Source organism: Danio rerio, chromosome 5 (assembly GCF_052040795.2).
Source record: "Danio rerio strain M-AB ecotype USA chromosome 5, GRCz13ab, whole genome shotgun sequence".
NCBI classification, from domain to species: domain Eukaryota; kingdom Metazoa; phylum Chordata; class Actinopteri; order Cypriniformes; family Danionidae; genus Danio; species Danio rerio.
In genome coordinates, this window is record NC_141025.1 from 6610001 (window position 1) to 6632500 (window position 22500).

General features: G+C 36.7%; 1 protein-coding gene and 1 long non-coding RNA gene across 4 annotated transcripts in view; one reads left to right on the forward strand and one right to left on the reverse strand.

Moving 5' to 3' along the window:
- Window positions 1–22500, reverse strand: part of tnca (tenascin Ca) — a 315748-nt gene that overhangs the window by 223743 nt on the left and 69505 nt on the right. The window lies entirely within an intron of this gene.
- On the forward strand, window positions 7143–11262 carry LOC147843820 (uncharacterized). Its single transcript, XR_015490645.1, has 6 exons — window positions 7143–7197; window positions 8437–8542; window positions 8667–8737; window positions 9956–10140; window positions 10308–10511; window positions 10903–11262. It is a non-coding gene; the product is annotated as an uncharacterized LOC147843820 (long non-coding RNA).

The following is a 22500-nucleotide window of genomic DNA, read 5'->3' on the forward strand; positions in this document are numbered from 1 at the left end:
GATCTCCAATCCATCAGGCGGCACTGCATCAAGAACCCTCATTCATCTATAAGCCATATCACCACGTGGCCTCAGAACTACTTTGGCAAACCTGTCAAGTACAACAATATGTAGTTACATCCACAAATGCCAGTGAAAACTGTACTGAGCCAAACAGAAGCCCTATGTTAACAGTGTCCAGAAGCGCCGCTGACTTATCTGGGCTCGTAAGCATCTGGGATGGACCATCACACAGTGGAGACGTGCACTGTGGTCAGATGAATCAGTATTTCAGGTGTGTGTTTTTTGAGAAATTGATGCCATGTGCTCTGGACCAAAACAGAAGTGGATCATTCATGCTGTTACCAGCAACAAGTCCAAAAGCCAAGATCTATCATTGTATATGGGTTGTGTCAATGCCCTTTGCAAAGGTAACTTGCACTTCTTTGATGCACCAGTAATGCTGAAAAGCACACAGAGATTTTGCAGCACAACATGCCGCCTTCTTTTCCAGGGACACCCATGCGTATTTCAACAAGACAATGAAAAACCACATTCTGCACACATTACAAAGTCCTGATGCGGTGGAAGAGGATCCAATTACTTGACTGGCCTGTCTGCAGTCCTGACCTATCTTCAATCGATAATGTTTTGGGCCTTTTGTAGTGCAAAATGTGACAACAAAGATGCTGTTGCCACCCTTAAGACTTGTTTGCAGTGAGAATGGGACACAATTACACCTGAGACAATGAAATACAAGTCAAAGTAAATTTAGAAATCACTTCTTTCTTGTTTTATTTATGTTTTCCATACGGTCCCAACTTTTTTCTGATTTGGGGTTGTAAAATCTGTCAAAGGAAACTCTTCATACATCACAGATGCTGATCATCTATCCCATGGAATTCCTTAAATAGAAAGTTAAGGCGCTGAGGGTCCATCACATCAGTTAACCTTTCATCGCGTGTGTTATTTGTTGTGTGCTGAACCTGTAGCCTGGAAACTGCATTCAGAGCGTCTGCCTTTCTGGCGGCTCACAAGGAACAATTCATCCCCTCAGGACACGCAGGATTCGCACCGCTTTCCATCCAAACAGTGTAAATTATTAAAACATTTGTGCTGCAGCGAAGAAAGAAACTGACAGCATGTTCACTCAATACTGCAGTGGAGCAGATCGGCTTCACTTTATTTATGAGCAGAGTAGATCGCATACTTCAGAATAAACGTGTAATACTTGGACTGTGAGTGTCATCTACTGCGCTATTAAAAATGAAGGGTTCTTTATTGGCATTAATAGTACATGAAGAATCTTTAACATCCATTAAACATGTCCTTTCCACAAAAGGATTCTTGGATTTTGTTTTAAAATATGTTTCTTCACAGTAAAAGTAAACATTTTGATTTTGAGAGCTGTTCACTAGAAAGTTATTTGAGAAACTAAAAATAGTTCTGTAGCATCAGCATATATTTATTATACACTATTTATTTATTAATACTAAATAAAATGTATAATAAAAACATACTGATGCTATAGTTGTACCGTTTTTTGGTAAATGGTCACTATGGGCTCTATATTACCTGACGCAATGTGGCAAGGCGAGACGCAATTGTTGTTTGCTAGTTTCAGCTCGGTTTAAATAGCAAATGCATTTGCGCTCATATGTGCGCCCATAGGCGTTCTGGTCTAAAAAAGGAGGGGTGTTGAGGTGCATTGCTGGCGCGTTGCTCCTTTGAGAAACTATAATAGATTGTTCAATAGACCAGATCAAAGCAGGTCTTAATACAAACAAGATGTACAGCAATATGCAAATATCTTTACATGTGAAAAAGAATTTAAATATTAAGGATATATATAGGATATAATAAGGATATATATGAGATATAAAAATAAAGGATTAAAATATTACAAAACATATTATTTTCTAACCTACATAAATATCAAAACCACAGGTTTTGGACCATACAAAGCACAGCATGTGTATTTGGATATAACTCAGTTTATTAAACACACTTTGTTATTATTGTTTATTTATTCGTTTGCTGGAAATTAGAACTGAATTTTGAAATCTTTGAAACAAATCTTTGCGCTTAACAAACAAAATTAACGATGTATAGGCTAATTGATGTCTGTGCGTACAAGACGTTTCCCTATTCACGAGAGCGAAAGTGAAAGTAGATAATAAGGAGACTTAACTCTCATTCTCGTGCTGTAGATGCTCTGTTTAACTGTTTTCTTGCTAGTGAAACGCTCTGTTTTTCCACTTACAAAGTTGTCATTTAAATAGCAAATGTGCTATGGAGCGACGCAACTGACTCTTAAAGAGGATGGGAGATGATACTCTGATTGGTTTATTCTCAAAACACACTTATAACTCATTAGGAGAATAAGCTCAACCCTATTAGACCATGCGCCACGGCGCAATGCAGATTTTTCTGTCCTTAAAATAGCAAAAGTGGATTCTGACATGCCCCTTAATGCTTTTGTGCCCTGTGCTTTGCACTTTGCGCATGGATGGTCACAATAGAGCCCTTTTTTTATAATAAATGTTATTTCTAGAAATGTATAGTACACTACATGTACATAACAATCCCAGTTATAAGAGCAACAAATAATAGTTGATCATTTGGAAAAGTGGAAGAAGATTGATTTTTCTGATGAATCATCTGTTGAACTGCATCCCAATCATCACTAATACTGCAGAAGACCTGAAACCCACGTAGACCCAAGATTCTCAGAGAAATCAGTCAAGATTGGTAAAGGAAAAATCATGGTTTGGGGGTTACATTCCAATGGTAGCATCAACAGCCTGAAGTATTAGGATATTTGTGCTGCCCTTTATATTATAAACCACAGGAGAGGGCAAATTCTCCAGCAGGATAGCGCTCCTCATACTTTAGTCTTCACATCAAAGTTCCTGAAAGTAAATAAGGTCTAGGTGCTCCAGGATTGGCCAGCCCAGTCACCAGATACGAAAATTATTGAGCATGTCTGGGGTAAGATGAAGGAGGAGGCATTGAAGATGAATCAAGGATCTTGATGAACTCTGGGAGTCCTGCAAGAACGCTTTCTTTGCCATTCCAGATGACTTTATTAATCAGTGATATGAGTCATGTCAGAGATGTATGGATGCAGTCCTCCAAGCTCATGATGGAGTCAGACACAATATTCATTCTGTCTCCACTGCAGCAGGACTTTATATTCTATACTGGACATTACTGTGACAAGACTTTTGTCTGAGCAAAGTCAGACCTTACTGTCCTAATGAAAAAATAAAAAAACAAGGCATGATCATATTTTATTGTGGTAAAATAAGCATAATCTAGAGGCCTTTGCCTTTCATATGAGCCACGTCTGATACCAAATTATCAACTAGAAGTCATAGTTATTATTTGTTGTTCCTAAAACTTGGATAGGCGACAAGACTTTCGTCAGTTAAATTAGATTTTTCGATTAGATTAAACTTTATTGTCATTACACATGCACAAATACAAATAGTTTTGATCTAACCAGCAGTGCAATAGCAGCCAGTGCAGGATACAGGTATAAGTTATAAAGTGCAGTTATAGAAAACTACGGTGATATTTACAGATGGATGTGCTATCAAGATTAAATACAGGATGTATTAGCTATGAACAGGTAGTTTGATTTTGAGTGCTTCCAAGTGTTGGGTTGCAGCTGGAAGGGCATCCGCTGCATAAAAAAAAAAAAAAAAAAAAAAAAAACATATGCAGGATAAGTTGGTGGTTCATTCCGCTGTGGTAACCCCAGATTAATAAAGGGACTAAGCCGAAAAGAAAATTAATTAATGAATAAATTGTAAAAAGTTTAGTTATCTTATTTGACAAATTACATTTTTATTTGTGTACTAATAAAATAACACGTTAATTTCTAAATAGTTTTAAATTTTTAACAATGTTTTCCACAGCATTTTTAATAATAAAATGTTTTTTTTTTATGTATGCATGAAGACCGCCCATTAATGTGGTGCAAAGTCTTTATTTTTAACAATGCATGTATTGTTCTATTACATTATTGCTTTTATACTTACTGGATGCTATTTAATGTGAATGAATGAATGTGTAGATTTTATAGTGAACTAAAAGTTCAGTTTTTGGAGCTCTGCGCCTCTCGGGTCTTAAATACAGTGTTCCAGATGCAGCCTGTACAGTAGATGCTGATGAAGACTTACTGAACCAGAGAATTATTGCTGAACATCTGGACTCTACCACCACCACCTGGTGACTGCAGGCATTATGAGTCTCTCACCACTACGTTCACAGGGAGAACACAGAGACTGACGTTTTGTTTTGTTTTTTCTTTTGAATAATCATAGACAGTTTTTTCATTTACTATTTATTTATGAGGAAGAAAAGCACATGTGTGGCTTTTATTTATAATTATGAAAGTTTGACCGACTAAACTATAAAAAATGTCTTTTTGACTCAGTTTATGTATTCTTTATTTATTTTGATAGGACTTTTTTTTGTTTTACTTATCTAGAAAAGTTCAGCAAGCTAAAGAGAAGTTTTGCTTGTTAGCTAAACTAAACTACATTTTAATTTGTTGAGTTAGACTTTTAAATATATCATATTTGAGTTGATGATTAAATGTTTGGGTTGATTTGTGTTTTTGATGGATGTTTTTGTTCAGTGCATGTAAATGTGGGCCCACAGTTCAAGACAAATTTCCCTATTGGAGACAAAAAAGTGTAAACAAGCAAACAAACAAACAAACAAATTGGTTTAGTTAGTACTTAACTAAATTAGTGAAACTTGAATAAATATAATTTGAGTCAACAAAAGATTTATTAAAGTGTAGTTGATCAAACTTTTAATTTTGCAGAATAAATCGGTCAATATTATCAGCTAAATAATTATTTAAAATAATTAGAAATAACGGTGGTTCATTCCACTGTGGCGATCCCAGGTTAATAAAGCCACTAAGCTGAAAAGAAAATTAATGAATTAGAATAACACTTTAGTTAGCTCAACTTGTTTGATTCATTAAAAAAATAATAATAATAATTAATTGAACTTATTGGATTGATTTGTAAAACTTGCCTTTAGTTAGCCAAACTTATTGGATTAAGTTTTAAAAACTCCACTTTAGTTAGCTGAACTTACTGGATTCAGTTGTAAACCTAGGGAAAATATGTTAAATTAGCTAAATAAGTAAGCTGAACTTATTGGATTCTGTTGTAAAACTTAACTTTAGCTGCAAATGTGGGCCTAAAGTCCAAGACAAATTACCCCATTGGGGACAAAAAAAGTGTAAACAAACAAACAAACAAACAAACAAATTGGTTTATTTAGTTCTTAACTAAATTCATTGATTTATTTTCTTTTCGGCTTAGTCCCTTTAATAATCTGGGGTCGCCACAGCAGAATGTACCGCCAACTTATCCAGCATTTGTTTTACGCAGCGGATGCCCTTCCAGCTGGAACCCATGACTGCAAAACGTCCCTACACACTCATTCACACACATACACTTTGGACAATTTAGCTCACCCAAATCACCTGTACCACATGTGTTTGGAAACCCATGCTATTGTGGAGACAACCCATGCAAACTCCACACAGAAAAGCCAACTGACCCAGCCAAGACTCGAACCAGCAACCTTCTTGCTGTGAGGTGACAGCACTACCTACTGCACCACTGTGTCGGCCCGTAACTAAATTAGCAAAACTAAAATAAAATATACACTGAGTCAACAAAAGATTTATTACAGTGTAGTTAATTAAACTTTCAATTTTGCAGAATAAAATAGTCATTATTATTAGCTAAATAATTATTAGAAATAATTAGAATAACTCTTTAATCCACAAATTGGATTCAGTTGTATAAACTTTAGTTAGCTGAACTTATTGGATTCAGTTGTAAAAATATTTGGGGGTAAAAAGGATCAGTAATGTAATGTAATGTATTTTTTATTTTGTGCCATGTCAGCAACCAAGGCTATCTTCATGGCAGGAATCTTTCACCAATAAATATACAATTTAAAAATCAACAAACAAAATAAAACATAAATTAAATAAGATTTTTTTGTGTTAATACATGATAAAAATTCTAAAATCTTTTCTGGTTTCACTTTGTCAAAAATGTCCTTAAAAGAGTTCATTTCATAAAAAGTTCTTCTGGAATCAGTAAAAGCAGGACAGTCCAGTAAAATGTGTTTTACAGTAAGAGGAGTTTTGCAGCACAAACACTGAGTAGGGTTTTCACCTTGGAGCAAAAAGCCATGTGTAATTCTCGTATGCCCAATACGACATCTGGTTAAAACTACTTGATCAAATCGATTCTTAAAATGTCTTAAAATTCTGTGTGAAACTTCAGGTTGGATTTTATGTAGTTTGTTTTTATGTATAGGCTAATTGATGTCTGTGCATACAAGACGTTTCCCTATTCACGAGAGCGAAAGTGAAAGTAGATAATAAGGAGACTTAACTCTCATTCTCGCGCTGTGGATGCTCTGTTTGCTTTCTTGATAGTGAAATGCTCTGTTTTTACACTAACAAAGTTGTCATTTAAATAGCAAATGCGTTTTGGCGTGACGCAACTGACTCTTAAAGAGGATGGGAGATGAGACTCGGCCCAGATAGCAGGCAGTAATCGGCCCGAGCTCGGCTGCCCCTCGGCGCCTCCGGCTCCGACTCGGCATCGGCGAGTGTTATCCGGGCCGAGTGCGGCCCGCAGCTCGCTCGCGCACATGCGGTTGTGATGCGGCTGTAAAGCACTGGCCCGATTCCGGTCAACCATATCCTGGCCGCTTCTGGCAAGGACTCGGCTGATGGCAACCGATTAAGTTCTTATTTTATCTAGTAATCTGTTAGCTCCACGTTTAATGATAATTTGAGAAAATATTAATGGTACGATAGCAAAAAAAAAAAAAAAAAAAAAAGAATATTTAGTGTGGATGGTCGCAATGTTTAGACGCAAACAAAACAATATTATTTATAAATAGATTATACATGTCATCTAGAGAAAAACTATGTAAAATTCGCTTATTTTTGAGATAGCACGCTCCTGTGCTGACTGTTTTTTTTTAAAGCAGAAGTTGGTTTCATAATAAACACATGCGTTAATAAATTCCTGATCCAAACTCCATCCAGACGGTGGCGGTAATGCTCCAAAAAGCTGGTTGTCAACCACCATGGCACGAAGATCACAAGAAGAAAAGGGTTGGTTTTTCAAACATTTCACGTGGAGTCCGGTCAGAAAGGTAAGCTTTTTACTGCTTGTGTTCTGTATAATTAGCGAATTTAGAGCTTAAAACATTTCCACGGTGTTTGGTTGTAACAGCGTTTAGTAATTTAAAACAGTTTGATACGAAATGTAACTTGCTTTAAGAAACACGACTGGAGCTAATGTATGCTAACGCTAACAGTTACAAACACGTCTGAAAGTTCCTTTTCCTTTGACACAATGTTAGATTGTAACGTGTGTAGTAACTGAAAACTATTTTAATTATTTTAAAGAAACATGAAACGAATTTGTTTGTATGCTAACTTTGCGTTAAAGAAAGTTTCTGTAGACGAATCCATTAACTTGGCAAAACGTGTTTTTTTCCTGATTTAACATTGTAAAGTACCGTGGATGTTGAAAAAATCATTGTACAGGCGTATACTTCTCCAACAGTATTAATTCTGTGATTATGTGTAAATAAAAACTAATCGTTTTGGATTAATAAAATATTATTCTTTATCTTGTTTATGCAGTTAGTCACGAAAATGATCGAAACTCGACTGTTTACTATTCTCTTTAAATTATCCGAGAGAAATATATTACTATGCACTTTAATTCATATGTGTTAGCCTATGTGAATCAATTATATCTTTTGTTCAAGCTGTAATGGTCAGTTAATGTAAAACTGAACGTCTTAAAGCAGATTTTGATGTTTTTTTTTTTTTTTATGTTATTGACAGTGATAAATTCTGATTTAAATGAATGGGTAACAATATTTGTTGGTTAAGTCTCATTGTTCTTGTTTAACAAAGGTTAGTGAGATCATTTTGCAGCACATCACGACCAAAGAAGTCAATGGCACACTCTTTTGAACGTGAACAGGCATGTTATAGTTGTGTGCTAAAAGTCCATTATAAGCTGTAAACTGCTGATACATTTTCAACATAGATTGAACTTTTCAGACATTACATTACTAATTACTTCACAAACAGCTGAAATGGTTTATTGTTATAGGCTATCATCATCAAACATTTTTCACAATGGTAGGTTAATCTTCATGGGTACAGAATAATGCATGTGCTTGACCATCTTACAAATCTGTCTCAGATTCATAAGGCTGTCACTCTGCATGAATCTCCGAATAAATCTTGTGCAACCTTCTGGGTACTGATTATTTACACTATAGGTATTATATGCATTAATTAACTTTGATAGTATTTCAGGGTTTGAACTTTTCTTTACGGGAGGTTAACAACAATGTGATGTTTTATTATAGATGCATATGAGGAAGCTCGACTCAAACATCCACACGCAACTGTGATTTCTGACTGGTAGACAGATGAGGACGATGATCGCCTGTCATACATCTAAAGACAGAACAGGTTTGTTTGCAATTATTTTAAACACATACTGTCAACATTATGTCATTGATCTATTACAACCTGTGAGTTTTGCCCTGGCACTATACTAAAGTGATGTTTTGTTTTGTAAATGTATCTGATTAAGGGACAGTATAGACACATCTATACCGTGATGAAGAAAAATTACTTGGAACAAAGAGGCTGGATAAAAGGCAGGTATGAAGATTTCAGAAATCAATGCAGCACCACAAGTACCATCACCATCAATGACTATGGCAGAAATCTTAAGACCACCATCAAGATGCACAGATACTGTACATTCCAGTACACCAGGCGTGTCCAAACTACGGCCCGCGGGCCATCTGCGGCCCGCGAGGCTTTTTATAAATATCAATAGAATCTGGCCCGCTATACAAAAATGAACGTAATTCAATAAATAACCACCGGGTGTCGCTATTACATGCATTCAATTAAGCAGCAGTTCTTGTTATGATCTATCTATCTATCTGTCTGTCTGTCTGTCTGTCTGTCTATCTACACACAGTTGAAGTCTGAATTATTAGCCCCTCATTGATTTATTTCTTCTTTTTTAAATATTTCCCAAATGATGTTTAACAGAGCAAGAACATTTTTACAGTATGTCTGATAATATTTTTTCTTTTGGAGAAAGACTTATGTTTTATTTCGGCTAGAATAAAAAGCGGTTTAATTTTTTTTATGAACCATTTTAAGGTAAAAATTATTAGCCCCTTAAGTCTTCAGAACAAACCATTGTTATAAAATAACTTGCCTAATTACTTTAACTTGACTAGTTAACTTGATTAACCTAGTTAAGCCTTTAAATGTCACTTTAAGCTGTATAGAAGTGTCTTAAAAATATCTAGTCAAATATTATTTACTGTCATCATGGCAAAGATAAAATAAATCAGTTATTAGAAATGAGTTACTAAAACTAATATGTTTAGAAATGTGTGGGGAAAAAAAACTTCTCTCCATTAAACAGAAATTGGGGAAAAAATAAACGGTGGCTAATAATTTAGGGGGGCTAACAATTCTGACTTCGACTGTATATATATATATATCATGTCATATCAGACATATATATATGTCTGTGTGATGTATGTAAAATTTGGCCCGCGACAACGTTTGTTTTTTTGCATCTGGCCCTCGGCCCAAAAAGTTTGGACACTCCTGCAGTACACCTATGAACATTTACAGTCTTTGTTCTAGTGCAGTTTGAGATCAAGACAGAACTTATTGCATCTCGTGATGTTTTTGTAAGACATCACTAAATTTGTTAAGGTTTAATGCAGCTAGAAAGTAAAGATCAACTAGAGAATATCAGCAGTGTCTAACCCACTGTTGTATTTACAGAAGTTTTATGAGAATAAGCTACAGGTTGATTTATACTAATCTGTTATTTTTCTTTTTTAGCACGACTGACTGAAGTTTTAAAATCATGCAACGTCATAAAGCAGCAGCTGGGCCTGATTCTCACAAAACCAAAACAGACGTGATGAAATTCCAGATGTAAACACATTTGACCTTTCTTTGGCCAATTGGATTTGGAAAAGCTTGAAAATCAACTAAAGGAGCAGCCTGAACAAATGAAGAAACTGGTAAGTTCAAGCTCTTGCTAATTTCAAAGTGTTTTAAGTTTATTTGTTTTTTTTTTATTGTTTTTTTTTTTTGCTTCGTAGGTAGCCTACTTTTTTCCTAATTTTTTCTTTTTTTTTTACATTAGTACTTGTTCACTACTAATTATCTGTTTATCTTTTAATCACAGATGGAGTGAGGACAAATGTCCATACCACGCCACTGATAAAGAAGTGGAAAAATGCATTACAAGGTAGCTACAACTTGCCCCTGACAGGGATGGAGGAAGAAAGAAGAGAAAGCTAATGTGTCAAATGTCTACATCACTATTTTGTTTTAATTTTTAAACAACATTTTAAGTGTATTAGGATGTTCCCTGATACTTGAACAATTTGTTTCTTTCATTTGCATTTATATATATATATATATATATGTATATGTATATATATATATATATATGTGTGTGTGTGTGTATATATGTATGGAATGTATGTATGTATGTGTGTGCGCCAAATTGTAAAGAAACATCTTGATAGATTTTTAATAAACGTAATACAAATAAAATTATAAATATAAAATTGCACAAGACGTGTATATATATGAAATTTATAATCATCTCACTCATGTCTTGCTGTTTGTGCAATTGATTTTGTTCTGCAATTATTTATATATATATATATATATATATATATATATATATATATATATATATATATATATATATATATATATATTTGTTTGTTTGTTTATTATTATTTTAATGTTTTATTAAAAAATGTTTCAAGATGTTTCTTCAGAATTCTGCAGTACTTTTTACAAGTTTGACTTGGATATTTTACGGATTGTCATTGGTATTTTTAAGATGTTTCTTGCTATATCTTAAATTGGTTTCTATATTTAGGTTTATATAAAATTTAGCTGTTTTTTACAAATTTTTAATTCAAGTCTATTGGGAAAACAGGGTTGTTTTAAAAAACATCTGTGTTTGTGTGTAATTTTTAGATTTTTTTGTTTAAATCTTTCTGTGTGTCTTTATTGTGTTGTTTTATTGTTGTTTTTATATTGATATTCTTGTGCACTACAAAATTATTTATAAAATTTTAGTACTATTTTTTTTCATGCAATCAATAAACGTTTAACATTTATTTATTTTGTCATTTGTCTTGATTATTTTCGTTACAGAATATGTATGCAGTTTGCACTTTATTCAAAGGTTAAACGCAGTGCTTACACTTTGTGTTTACATTATAGCCTGTGTTTGCTGTTATATAAATTCAAATGGTTGTAATACCATATATCAAGTACCAATGTAATACCAAAAGGTTTTATAAGGTGTACAAATACGGAGTCGCGCCAGCTCCGGGCCGCAGCGCACATTACCCTCGCGCCGATTCCGGCGCGGATGCGCAGCGTCGGCTCGCTTACGGCCGCCGCATCTGGCCCGCTTGATTCGGGCCGGAATCGGGCAGTGAGTCCACAGGCATCCGGCCCGAGTCCGGCAGCCGAAGTTGGGCCGAGGGGTTAGTCTCCGGCAGGCGACAATCTAGCCGGAACTGGCCCGAGTATATTTTGCTATCTGGGGGATTGGTTTATTCTCAAAACACACCTATAACTCATTAGGAGAATAAAAAAAGGAACAAAAAATAAAAGAAACTCCACTTAATGCTTTCTATAAAAGCATTTTTCACAGCTCTGAACATGTTAAATGTGCGCTATAGACTGACAAAAATATAAAAGCACGAGACAGTCATTTATTCAATGGAGTCCACATCTGTAGTCTGAGGCTGTAAGCGGACAGTTCTTTCTCCTTGGGGTCTTTCTGCACACTGAAGAGAAAGTAGCTGATTAAAATCTTTATTTTTTTTGCTTCTGCTTTCCACTGGGCTGGGTTTCTTATTAAAGCATTCATGCAGTAATGTTCTTTAACGGTTTCATTACAGCACAGCTTTTGCAATGAAAAATTATTATTATTATTATTTTTGCTTAGTAGTCGCTATTGAATACACACTAGTCTAATTGGCGCACTGTATGAGTAATGACTGTTAGTTAGAAGTGCACTTGAAGGCATACTGAATGCACAGTAAATTTTAAATCATAGAATGATTTATTAGAAAAAAACATACGTGGAGATAATATAATATTAATTAAATAAAGGGCATTTAAGCAGGCAGTTCATCCAAAAAATAATACAAAAAAAAAAAAAAACAATTTTTAAAAGTCTAATATAATCATTTTATATTTTGTGTTTTAAAATCATTTAATATTCAGCACACCTATTTTGATGTACTGGCTTACTGTAAGCATGTCAACATTTCTTGATGTAGTTTTAACTCCAACATCCACATTATATACATGCAATCAAAAATCTATTTCAAATAAAGTGACATGAAAATATAGTTTAGCTGACCATAAATGTTTACATTTGACAGTTCACTTTAACCAAATTTCAAACACACAAATATTTACAAATAAAAACGTTGGTAACACTTTACAATAAGGTTCATTAGTTAATGCATTTACTAACATGAACTAATCGTGAACAACACATGTACAGCATTTATTAATCATAATTGAACATTTACTAATGCATTATTAACATTCAAGTCCATGGTTGTTAACATTAGTTCATGCACCATGAGTTAACGAACTAACAATGAACGACTGTATTTTCATTAACTAACGTTTACTAACATGAATAAATACAGTAGTAAATGTATTGTTCATTGTTTGTTCATGTTAGTAAATGCATTACTTAACATTAAATAAATGAACCTTATTGTAAAGTGTGACCAAAACGTTTCTGAAGTACTACATAAAATATTATAGGCAAATGCTTATTTAAGTGACATTTAAATTTTCAACTAAACCTTTTATGCATTATGTTACATGTAAAATGTGTTTTGAAAGGCTGCAAATGTAATAATTTGACATTCAAATCGAATTCTTAGTAATAAACAAATAAACCATTTCTGTGTGAAGAACAAGTGTGATTTTGGGAAAGCAGTTCTAACGCCAAATCCCAATTCTACCCCTTTAGCCTGGTTTATACTCGAAGCGTCTGCTTGTTCGCCTGAGTGCGCACGGCGATGTCATTGTGGAGTTTGCGGATGTTCGCTTTGGGTGCGCGCGACATGATTTCGGCTGAAAATGATTTTCGACATGAAACACGACGCCACGTTTGATTTGAGTTGAATTTGAAACACTTTGAAGAGATTTTGTCTGAAACAGTACAACTGTTCGGGCATCTTTATGATCCGTGATCATAGAGATAACCTGATGATCAATAATTCTTGGCTAGAAACTGCAACAGCCAAGGGAAAGGAGAAATTTCTTGTTTAAAGGTTTGGAAAACAAGTTTGTTAAAACCAAAAGAGGTCTTGGCAAAAATGGAGACCCAGGTACGCAATTACAGAATATGATTTTCCAGCAGACATAGGTTTAACACAGATTTACATAATGCAAATTTGAGTTTAAAACAATTTAGTAGTTACAAAACTAAAAAGAAGTCACAGAATAGTTTCTTTGATAACTGGAAAGGAATATTTGAACCTATCGGTTTTAAGGCCTGTTTCTCTGGGTTTTAATAGTGATAATGGTCAGGAATGTCCAAAACACTCCAAAAACACTATAAATGACCTTCTTGAGAACTAATCTGAATCACTGCAGTGTTTTTCCTGAGATGTAATTTACAATATATATATATATATATATATATATATATATATATATATATATATATATATATATATATATATATATATATATATATATATATGTGTGTGTGTAAATGTATGCATTACCATTGTAGACTCACAAGGATTTGCTGAGTATTATCGGCATGATGGAAATGGTCCAAATACAGAGCCCTGAGGCACACCAATAACTAGGACTTTTCGCCCTCCAAAACAACCAGAATGACCTTCTAAGATCAGAACCACTGGAGTGCCCTTACTTAGACGTAAAAGTAAATTGTAAACATGTTTTTATTTATAAAGGTCAGACTGAGAAGGAAGCTTCAGACAGTGTCTATATGCAGTAGACTTACTAGGATTTGGTAATTACGTCATCAGTATGTAGAAGGGTATGGTCCAAATACCGAGCCTGTAATGCCGTTGTAATGTAAAATGTAAACATAGTTGTATTTATGAGGTTTGCGCTAAGAAGAAAGCTTCCAGACACTGTTTATCTGCTCCTGATTGTATGCAGTACACTGGTAGACACTAGTATGATTTGCTGAGTATCATCAGCATGTAGATGGAAATGGTCCAAGTACCGAGCCCTGAGGCACACCAACAACTAGAGGACATTTCAGCTCTCCAAGACACTATGACTGACCTTCCTGAGAACTAAGATCCGAACTACTAAAGTGTTCTTACTGATATGTTAATGTAAACAGTTGTATTTATGAAGTTCAAGCTTCCAGACAGTGCTTGCATGCATTACACCTGTAGACTCACTAGGATTTGGTAAATACGTCATCAGCATGTAGAAGGGAATGGTCCAAATACCGACCCTGTAATGCAGAAATGCAATGTAAAATGTAAACATAGTTGTTTTTATGAGGTTCAGGCCAAGAAGGAAACTTCCAGACAGTGTTTATATGCTCTTGATTGTATGCAGTACACTTGTAGACTCACTAGGATTTGCTGAGTATCATCAGTATGTAGATGGAATTGGTCCAAGTACCGAGCCCTGAGGCACACCAACAACTAGAGGACATTTCAGCTCTCCAAGACACTATGACTGACCTTCCTGAGAACTAAGATCCGAACTACTAAAGTGTTCTTCCTGATATGTTAATGTAAACAGTTGTATTTATGAAGTTCAAGCTTCCAGACAGTGCTTGCATGCATTACACTTGTAGACTCACTAGTATTTGGTAAATACGTCATCAGCATGGTCCAATGGTCCAAATACCGACCCTGTAATGCAGAGATGCAATGTAAAATGTAAACATAGTTGTTTTCATGAGGTTCAGGCTAAGAAGGAAGCTTCCAGACAGTATTTGTACGCTCCTGATTGTATGCAGTACACTTGTAGACTCACTAGGATTAGCTGAGTATCATCAGTATGTAGATGGAAATGAAAGCTTTAGCGAAGGTTCTACCAGGAAGACTGAGATGTCACGTCATTCAGAATAATTATCTCGTCAGCCTATAACAACCAACCAAGCCATGTATAAAAGCTCATCTAAACAATCTGTTTCGCTGTATTCAGGTGACGTTGCGTTTCCCTCCATCCTCCCCATCACCACCACCACCACCAGGTTGGCCTCATCTCCACTCAGGGGGTTGGCTTCGCCCTACCTTCATCTTCAGGCAGGATCTGCCAGCTCATCCAGAGTTCTGCACTATAGACGGGGCTTACGCCAAAGAACTTTATGAAAGGACCATAACGAACTCTCATTCATGCAAACAATTCACAATAAATGTTCAAACGTTTATCTGCCTCCTTGAGTCTTTCTGGTAGAAATGGTTTAAGTACCGAGCCCTGAGGCACACACAAAAACTAAAGGACATTTCAGCCCTCCAAAACACTATGATTGACCTTCCTGAGAACTAAGATCCGAACTACTAAAGTGTTCTTCCTGAGATGTAAATGTAAACAGTTGTATATGAAGTTCAGACTAAGAAGGAAGCTTCCAGACAGTGTTTACATGCAGTACCCTTGTAGACTCACTAGGATTGAAGTCTATTTAATTCTTTCTCTAATATCTGACAATTACAAAAAAAGACCGTGGCTAATTACTGATCCACTGGGATCTTAATCAAGCCTGTCTGATTCTTATGTAAGGCGTATTTCTATTCGCACATGTAATGAATGAATTTTCTTGATTAACTGTCGGGTAGGTGGATATTTGTGGCTGGACTTATTGAGGTTTCTGTGTTTTTCTGCCATTCAGTCGGCGTGAAAGCCCTGCATGTGTTCTGTCACAGGGAAAGATCAATGATAACTTAATTAACGCTCCAAAAATTGGGTATGTTTATTGATTTTGTCCTACGCCAGCAGTCTGGAGGCACGAAAGTGACAATGATCACAGCGTGAGGCAGTGTGGAATTATTTATGGGTGGCAAATACACGTCCACAGGACCAAATGAGCACAGACAGACTTTCATGCAGGGCTAAAATACTTCATGACATGCTTTAATGTGAAGTTAAAGTGGGATGATGCAATACAGAGTAATGAACTGCTGTTTTCTGTGAACTGCTGAGTATATTTGGGCATTGAAGCAGAAATAGGTGTAGAACAGTAAGCTGGATTCTTAGTTTGTCTAACATGCATGTATGCTTCAGGGTCAAAGATGAAGACTCAATTTAGGTTCAACTGAACTGGTCAGTGGTAGATGAACTGAAAGTTGGACTAACTGAAACAAGTCTACTCTAAGGTTTTCTCTTTTTCGTACCATTCTCTGTAAGCCCTGGAGATGGTTGTGCATGAAAATCCCAATAGATCAGCAGTTTCTGAAATACTCAGACCAGCCCGTCTGGCAGCAACAAGTATGCCTCATTCAAAGTAATTTAAATCACCTTTCTTCATCATTCTGATGCTCGGTTTGAACTGCAGCAGATCGACTTGACCATGTCTAAACGCTGCCATGTTATCAGCTGACTAGAAATTTGCGTTATCGAGCAGTTGGACAGGTGTACCTAATAAAGTGGCCGGTGGGTGTATTTTGTAACTAATTAAGCTGTAACCAAAAAAAGTTATTAAATCAGTTCATTTTCAAGTATTTGTGAATTGCTTTTGCCTTAACCTTTACGTTTGATTACTCCATATTGCAATACAACGCAATCACATCATAGCAACGTTCTCCCACAATTTCTCATTCTAAACATTTAATTTTTTTAATAGCGGGTGAGGCGACGCAGTGGCGCAGTGGGTAGCACGTTCGCCTCACAGCAGGGTCGCTGGTTTGATCCTCGGCTCAGTTGCCGTTTGTGTGTGGAGTTTGCATGTTCTCCCTGCCTTCACGTGGGTGCTGCGGTTTCCCCACTGTCCAAACACATGCATTACAGGTGAATTGGGTAGGTTAAATTGTACGTAGTGTATGAGTGTGTGTGGGTGTGGATGTTTCCCAGAGATGGGTTGCGGCTGGAAGGGCGTGAAAACTTGCTGGATAAGTTGGCGGTTCATTCTGCTGTGGCGACCCCGGATTAGTAAAGGGACTATGTCGACAAGAAAATGAATGAATGAATGATAATAGTGGGTGATAATCGCACCAAAACATATTAAAGGGTAAGTGAATTATAACAGCGCAAACTTTTCTATAACCGTAATAAGTGCTGTGTCATTTGTTTAACCCTTTAAGGTTATGTGCTGACTGACTGACTGGGTGACAGATGCGTTTCACTTTACTTCAGGACGCATTAATGCTACTTTGTAGGTCTATTACAGACATTAATAAACATTCCTAGCAAATCTACTAAATGTTGGAGACATACTCGTTACATAAAGGCACTAAATCGCACTCAGCAGTGTTTGCTTGAGAGCACACAAGAAGATCTGCGCGCTCTAGAAGCGGCTTATATTTGAGGTGGCGTGCAAGAAGTTTTGTGCACGAGCAGAGGTAATCGGCGCACAAGCAGAGATTCACATGCTCGTACATGTAGGCTTTTACATAAATGCGATCTCGACTTCTAATACTGCGCTCACGACAGTTGTCATTGAAATAAAACCACAAGTATTTGGTAGATCTGTGTTAAAAAAAAATCCTAGAGGAAACACTGCATAACCTGCTTTGTGTTTTTGTAGGACACACAGTTTAGATCTGTTTAAGAGGTGTGTGAGTTATTGCCGTTTATCACTGAATGTGTCCGAAATATCGAAAACAAAACCAACTTAACTCCGCTCCTTTAGCACCCCTCACACATCTTGATCCACGCCGGCATTTCTCTTATTGGGTTTTTGGTTTTGAAAAGGTAAAAAAAAAAAATCCACCATCCCGTCCAAACTTTAAGGATACCAAGTGTCAGATTTGCACAATCCATATGCACAACGCTATGACCTGTTTCCCTTAGAGCCCCTGTAGCTACGGTTGCTAAGCCACGGTTGGTGGGTGGCGATATTTGGGTGTGGCTTAGCGAAGGGTCAATTATTTACTGTATTTATATCAGCCAGTCTTTTCCATTCTATTTTTCTATTGTCAAAACGTTCTTCAGTTAAACAAAGAGAAAACTGAAGTGTTTGCATTTGGGAACAGAGATGAGGTTCTCAAGGTGAATGCGTACCATGGCTGTAGGGGTCAAACAACAAAAAATAAGGTCAAGAATCTTGGCGTGATTCTGGAGTGAGATCCGAGTTGCAGTATTCTTGTCAAAGCAGTAAGTGAATCAGCATACTATATCATCTTAAAATTATTGCAAGAATTAGATAAGGAGTCTCAAGTTTTTCATTTCAGTGACCTACAATTTATAGGAAGGGCATTTTTACATTCAATTAGAGGAAAAAATGTGACGTAATTGATGCATCTTAGGACAACAGACATGTTGTTTCAAGAGTTCACACTTAGCTGATGATTTAAAAAAGCTTGTTTGGCATGCTGTCCTGGGAGAGAGCCCCGAGCTCAAGGGATCCTCGAGCCCGGGGCTTCCTCCCACTGGCAGAGCGAGAGGGGAGCCTGAGCTCGGTGGATCTCAGAACTCCCCTGCTGCGGTAGCTAAGGGAACACAAGGGGTTAAACAAAAGCTTGATTGTTATACGTGTTGAATGTGTTTGGATGGTGGGAGGAAACCGGAGAACCCGGGGAAAACCCACGCGGACACGGGGAGAACATACAAACTCCTTACAGAAACACCCACCGGTCCTGTGGAACCAGGGCTGGCAGTATTCTTGCTGTGGGGCTCACAGTGCTAACCACTGGGCTGCCGTGCCGCCCAATCAGAGGTAAAGGAGGAGAATAGCGGAGGAGGGGGGTTTCTTCCAAACGAAGATAAAGTGAACTGAAAACTGTGGCTATTTATAGTAGCTTAGGGCTCATATGATTGGAAGATAGTGATTAGCAAATGCGAGACCGGCTGTGATAAATCATAAGCACGTGATCCTCTCGAAATTAGTTTATGAATAAACTTCACTTATATTTCAAGCATTATCTGTCACCACTGACAACGAATTTTGCTTTACACAACTGCTGAAATATATCCGACTGTTAACATTTTGTCATTTAAATAGTCATAATTATGATAATAATAAATATTATTATTCTGTCCCAACCAAGTGTACGAAAAGGAGCACCTGATTGTGATGAACACTGTCTGATGAAGAGCCGTGTGGCTCGAAACGTTGCACGCTTTGTCAGCTTTTTTTAATTTAATAAATTTGTAATTTTGAAGCTTCGGTGTTGCTGCCTTTGATGAATATTCAATATGTAGATGCATGTAACTTAATTCAAGAAACAGACCATCAAAATAAAGTGTGACCAAATGTTCTAATATGTGTGGTCAGAGGCCTCTGAAACGAAAGGGACATTTACACTTACTGGTTATGTAAAAGTTGTGTTGCTCTTGAAGAGCTGCTGTTAAGCAGTCCTGACATTTTGTTGGATTAAAAAGATCAAAAGAGCAATATTGTCGTTGCAGTCAGCCATGACTGCGCTAATTAAAACAAGCCTTTAAAATGATCATTTTGCCTCTTTTTGGCTTGAATCCAGCTTTCAAAAGCACAGCTGTACACCACTTTTCATCTCTAAAAAGCACCCAAATAAGCCACTGTTTGAAAGCGCATGAAGTGAGATATGAGCACTCAGAAATCAATCCACATTCATCACAACTACGAAGCGGGATGCATCAGACTATTCGGAGAACATCCCAAATCCAATGTAAGAATACAATGTATATTTTAATTCATGTATATTTATGCTAATTTTCTTGATTCCTAAACGTTTGCATAACCCTGTATATAATTGATGTGATTTAAAATATTTACTTGGAGCTATTGTTTAGCTGCGAAATGTAATGTAGTGTAATTTAAGTAATTATATAGCACATTTATTGTGTATGGCCATACACCCAAAGTGCTTCACAATCATGGGGGGGGGGTCTCTCGACACCAGTGCGCTCACCACACACCAGCTATTGGTGGAGTGGAGAGACAGTGATAGAGCCAATTCGGTGGATAGGGATGATTGAAAGGACATGATCGTAAGAGCCGATTGAGGGACCTTGGCCAGGACACCAGGGTTACACCACTCTTTACGAGAAGTGCCATGTTTCAAAGAGATGGAAAGTAAATAAACGGCAGGCGGATATGATGCTGGTAAAACTCTCTTGCTGGAGTATATTTATGTAAGGAATTATTATTATTGTTATTAACAAAATATTTAGGATTAGTGTAGACATAGCCTTAGGGTTAGGTGTGGGGTGGGTGCACAAAATATTTCTGAAAGTATGCACTTTTATAAAAGTACTCGTACTCGTATGTATTCCCTGCTAAAAAATCCAGCTTAAACCTGCCTAGGCTGGTTGGCTGGTTTTAGCTGGTCGACCAGGCTGGTTTTAGAGGGGTTTTGGCCACTTCCAGGCTGGTTTCCAGCCATTTCCAGCCTGGTAAACCAGCTAAAGCCAGCCAACCAGCCTAGGCTGGTTTAAGCTGGATTTTTCAGCAGGGTATTTCAAACATGTCAACCAAAAATACCAAATTTATGAGATTATCAAGGTGTTACATGCCTGAGGGTGTTGCTCTGTTGTTAACCTCCTCACCTTTTTGTTTTTATTTGCTATCTGCTGTACTTCTGAAATCTAGGTGTTCTGACTGGTTGGCAGAGTTCTCCCAAGTGGACCAATCAGAAGAGGATGGGTGTTATTTAACCGCTCCAGTGATGACTAAGCCCAGATAAAAGGGAGATCCATGTTGTTTGTTGCTGCTGTGGTTGTTTGTGTGACATTTGTGCCTATGTAAAGGGTCAATAAATATGCAATGTGTGCATATATATATATATATATATATATATATATATATATATATATATATATATATATATATATATATATATATATATATATATATAAATTATGAAAAAAGGACCCCCTACAAAAATGTAGCTGATTAAATTGATTTATTGTGAATACATTAACTATAATGTATTGTTAGGCTAATCCCAAAGTTATTTTTTGTATATCCTGTAGAGGGCGCTTCATGCATAAAAGACGTTGAACAGAGCAGCTCAGGTCAGAGTTCATTAAAGACCGTCAGAGCTCGTACTGATTTGTTTCTTTACTTCTCTGCAGTTTAAACTTTTCACTTACCCGTTTGGGTCTCTTCAGCCTGAGGCGGGTAACACCTATCTTGTGCTCTGGTTCGCTTTAAAGAGTTTTTGTGAGTTAAAAGTACTTACAGGGAAGTGAAAGTGAAGTATATCACGTCACTTACATTTTTGTACACACGTAGTTCATTCTATGTTAATCCTCTAGGTTAGAAGCGGGTGCTACTATATGTATGTTTGTTCCAGTGAGTGCAGTTAAGTACGGAGCGGTTGACGATGAAGATGTTTTTTTTTTTTTATTATTATTATTTACATATTTCTCTTTAGTTATTTAGAGGTGGGGGAGGGATTAGATAGCGGGTGTTTCATTTGTTATTTTCTTTGATTCCTACATATTTGTAGATATATTTTGGATGATATAAATATTAATTTCTTTATTGTAATAAAGCGAAAACTTTTTTGCCACGTCTTCTGTGTTGATTCATAGCAGCTAACATCTCAGGGGAATTCCTAAAATATTGGGTTGTCATATTTATGTTAAGCCCTTTTTCATCCTCCGAGCCACACGGGGCATAACACAAGGCGACACGGTGGCAAGTGGTTAACACTGTCGCCTCACAGCAAGAAGGTCACTGGTTTGAGTCCCTGCTGGGCCAGTTAGCGTTTCTGTGAGGAGTTTGCATGTTCTCCCCGTGTTGTGCGAGTTATCTAAGGGTGCTCCAGTTTCCATCACAGTCCAAAGACTTGAGCTAGGTGAATTGAATAAACTAAATTGTCCGTAGTGTATGAGTGTGAATAAGAGTGTATGGATGTTTCCCAGTACTGGGTTGCATCTTGAATGGCATCCGCTGTGTAAAACATATGCTGGATAAGTTGTCGGTTCATTCCACTGTGACAACCCCGGATGAATAAAGGAGCCGAAGGAGAATGAATGAATGAGATTATCAAGTGCACATGTACCCTGTTGTATAGAAGCTTTCCAAACAAAATTTATGATTATCAAGCAATGCACACATTCACTCTTTTCACAATCTACTATGTTTCCCACTTTCTTGCTATGTAGTAGCCTCATAAAATCATCCATTCGTGGCAGCATTCATCATGTGGAGGTCAAAGCATGGCCTGATGTGAGTCATGTGAAAAAGCCTGCAACACTTCTGATCACTGGCAGCATGCAGTATAAGT